A 4,430-nucleotide genomic window follows, 5' to 3' on the forward strand; every position below is an offset into this window, starting at 1 on the left:
TACTAACAAAAAGGAAAAGAAAGAACTAGTAGATTTGTTTACCTGCATATCATTTGACCATTAAACAACATCGAGAACTGTGAACAAATGTGTTGATGCAAATATGTTGTTCAATTATTGAAATACTACCTTATAATCTCAGGTGATTCTTCAAGTAAAAATTTTTGGTCAAAGGGGTTCTGTTGAAAAAAAAATTGGGAATCCCTGCACCTATCCTAATGCATTTTTAACATTTTAGGATGTACAAATGAACATTAATGAAAGTATCATGAATAGGTTTATAAAAATATATTATTGTTACATACAGTAAAATTGTTAGTTCATGATATTGAATCTTTATTGGCATCAGTGATTCCATATGGAATCTTTAACATCCATGGAACCTTTCCATTCCACAAAAGGTTCTTTATAGTGGAAAAAGGTTCTTTGGATTATTAAAATGTTATAATAAATGGCTATTTTAAGAGCTGTTCCCTAAAAGGTTCTTTAGGGAACCCCAAAAGGTTCTTGGCTATGGCATCACTGCAAAGTGTTAAATTAGCTCACTATGCTGTTTCTTGCTTACCAGTTCATTAAATATTAGAATGGTGCATTGCATCTGTTCCATCTCTTAAATGTGAGGTAACATTTGACTGGTAAAAGAAAAATGTGAATAACAGTCCCTATCTCATCCATGGTATTTTTCTCATTATAGCATTCATCTCAGAATGTACTGGATGAAAATGAGCGTATTTTCGCTAAACTGCTGCAGGCACTAGAGAGGAGGCATGAAGAAGTGAAGGAGATGATCCGAGCCCAGGAAACCCTTCTGCTGACATGTGCAGAGGGACACCTGGCCAGGCTGGAGGAGGAGATTACATTACTGAGAAAGAAACACAATGATTGGAGCAGCTGTCCCAATCTGACGATCATATCCATTTCTTACAGGTATTGTTAAAAACGCGCTGTGGCCCATAAAGCATTTGCATTTTCACTAAACAGTTCCCTACAGATAAAATAACACATCTGCTTATTTTCCCCCAGAGCTGGCAGTCTCTTTCTGCTCCTTCTGGATATGAAGACTTGTCCAAAGTGACATTAGCCCCTCATCACAATTTTGACAATGCAAAGAAAGCCATCTTTGACCTGAAAGTGCAATTAGAAGACATAAGCAAAGAGGAACTGAACAAAATCTCATCAGCAGGTACTCAAAACCCTCTATTACAAATACATAAATAAAAACAATAATAATGTGAAATATTTCTACAATTTAATATGACTGTTTTCTATTTTAATATATTTTAAAATTAAATTTATTTCTGTGATGCCAAAGCTGAATTTTCAGTATCATTACTCCAGTCTTCAGTGTCACGATCTTTTAGAAATCATTCTAATATGCTGATTTGCTGTTCAAAAGCATTTCATTATTATCAGTGTTGAAAACTGTTAATTATTAACAGTTAATATTTTGTGGAAACCATGATATACTTTTAAAAAAATTATTTGTTTAATTATTAGATGAACAAGAAGTTCAAAAGAACTGCATTTGTTTGAAATAGAAATCGTTATGTCTTTACTGTCTTTTTTGACCAATCTAATGTATCGTTGCTAAATAAAAGTGTTCATTTATTTTTTAAATAAATCTTACTGACCCCAAACTCTTGAACGGTAGTGTATATATTGTATAATATGTTTACACATACATGTTTTTCATCTGCAGTGAAGGAGGTTAAAATGCTCCAGACTCTGGATCCCGCAAAAAGGGAGGAGTTCTTAGAATGTAAGTTTAAATTAATTTCTGTCATGACAACTCTCGCAGGGATTGGCATGGTAATGTACATGACAATGTTAATGTATTTGGTCTTGGCGGAATATATCTGCTACGCTGCTGCTGCTGCGGCAGAGCAAGTACCGAGACTTGCTACTCCCAATACATCCACAGCATGCTGCTGTAAGCATGTAAGAAATACTGCTGCTGCACATATAACACATATGAATAACCCCCATATAACATACATGAATCACCTCGTAGCAGATCTATACAGGTGGAGCTGGGGAAGGTGGAGGGTTTCTGAAGTGCGCTGCAAACTGCTACAGCAAACAAAAGCCAGGTATTTGAATATTGAGCAGTAAGCTCGTTGGCTATCGATACAGGAGAGAACCAATCAGCTGCCATGTGACAATGATGACGCCAGGTCAGATTGAGCTAGACCTATCGGACTGCGCCATCTAGAGCTTCATGCCAGAACTCTGTATATAATCAATAGTGAGACAGTCATTTTATATAAATACATTTTTTATGTTGATTAATTTAATAACACCACTTCTCAATCTAGATTCCTGTCAGCTCTCAATGGATCCTTCAACAGCCCACCCAAACCTGCACCTGTCAGACAGAAACACAGTGGTGCGGATGAGCAATGAGCCAAAGTCGTACCCGGAGCATCCCGATCACTTCGAATACTGGCAGCAGGTGCTGTGTAAGGAGGGGCTGGCCGGCGGTCGCTACTACTGGGAAGTGGACTGGAGTGGCACAGAAATAGAATTCAGAGAAAAGGAAATGACAACGCTGGCAGCTTTGGGGGGAATGACAAGTCTTGGAGTTTGTACTGCTCTGAATCCAAGTACTCTTTTGTACTTAACAGCAAAAGAATAGGGGTGTATGTAGATTACGAGGCTGGAACAGTGGCATTTTACAGTGTGTCTGACACAATGAAGCTCTTGCACAAGGTTCAAGCTAAATTTACTGAGCCCCTTTACCCTGGCCTTGGAGTCTGGGGATACGGGACTACAGTACGACTGTAAATATAGAGTAAAATGGTTGGTTGATCAGAATGTGGTTCTTCCATATTTATCGTATCTTTTTTATAATTTTAGTAAATTCAGTGTGAACAGGAAGTGAGTTACTTTCCTTCCCTTTTTGGGCATCTAAAATATGAACCACTGACACTCATTCTGATGTATAGGCCTATATATCATATAACCATCACTTTTCACTATCAGCAGTGGGTGATCTTAAAAATAGTAAAACACTGATATTTTTTCATGTGTAATGCATAAATTAGCTCATTGATTTTATTTACCTGGTTGTCTCTTGGTTCAAAATACTCTAGACCAACACTCTGACCCTCATCAGAAACACAGACACTGGGTATATTTTGTGTGCTATGTTACACAAAAAAGTAAGAATTCTAGACATAACTACATGACTCTTTGTAATGGCCTTCTGTTTTTATTCGAAAGACATCCACTAGACGGAGCCATTCCAATGTTTTTGAAAGTGAGAGATTTGTAATACTCGTTTCTTAATAAAAACCGAGGTAAGCAACTCTTGTTTTGTTTTGTGTATTGTGTTTTATTAAGCATTTCCACATTTTAAAATGTATTACAATAACCAATATGACTAAGTCATCATTGTCAGGTTTAAGAAATATTTATATGCTCAAATGAGACAAACTTTTCACAATCAATATCTACATTCACAAGTCTGACTCACATCACTCATTCTTTTGACCACATGCTCTTATCCATGAATATTATTTTCATCATTTGCACATAGCGTCAACTTGTTACGTCAGAACATCAAAAGAACAAAGAAAGAAGAAACACTGATTAGGCTTGCTATTATGCAGCAGTGGATTGAGGTACTGTCTCAGCATAGAACAGCTGTGAAATCGTGTTTTCTTTAGATTGGTTGTTGCTATGACAAATTGTAGAAATAGAAACTGTGTTTAATTACAGACCATATTTATTGTTGAGGTTTGTTTGGCTGTTGTGTGGACAGAATACGTTTTGGTAACAGCTATTCTGAAAGTCTGACCAACCCTGCAGTAGGATGATAGTGTCAGCTGTGATGCTTGTCTGATAAAAAATGCTTTTTAGACAAGATGAGCAATGCATTGAACATTACACCACCAGTAGCACATCTAATCAGAGGGGAACTCCTATCAGAATGTACTAAAACTCTAATATAAGTATTTACATCATGCATAGCATATCTTGTCTAGCAGAACAAAACATAGGGATGTACAACCACTTTAGCAGCTTTTCAAGACATACATATTATAATGATAATCATATGTTCATTCAAGATTGTTTAGCTAACCTATTCTATCACTTGTAATGGTTTACTACAGAGGTAGCTCAACTTTGATGCAATGATAAAAAAAAGCCTAAAAAAAAGCATTGCACACATTGCCCAGTTTTTCAAGACATCAGCCGGTCAGGTCAACATAGTTTCCTCTAAACAGAAACCTTCTGGTGTTAAATAAGTTTGAAAGGAAAATAAGCAGTTTCTGACATGAAGATGACTAGATGAAAAGCAGTTGATCATTATTATTCAAGACACTGGTCAAAGTGAAAAAACATACATTTTGCATTCTTTCCTATTCCTTTAATGCTAATTTTTTAAAATTATTATTACAAATTATTTTATCAACATAATTTGAGTG

General features: G+C 36.0%; 1 pseudogene; it reads left to right on the forward strand.

The window, feature by feature from the left end:
* The window catches only part of LOC107708395 (tripartite motif-containing protein 16-like), a 6,789-nt pseudogene extending 4,005 nt beyond the window's left edge, over window positions 1-2,784 (forward strand).
* The last annotated feature ends 1,646 nt before the right edge of the window (window positions 2,785-4,430 follow it).

The sequence above is a fragment of the Sinocyclocheilus rhinocerous genome, unplaced genomic scaffold (genome assembly GCF_001515625.1).
Source record: "Sinocyclocheilus rhinocerous isolate Xijiao unplaced genomic scaffold, SAMN03320098_v1.1 scaffold295, whole genome shotgun sequence".
Classification (NCBI taxonomy): domain Eukaryota; kingdom Metazoa; phylum Chordata; class Actinopteri; order Cypriniformes; family Cyprinidae; genus Sinocyclocheilus; species Sinocyclocheilus rhinocerous.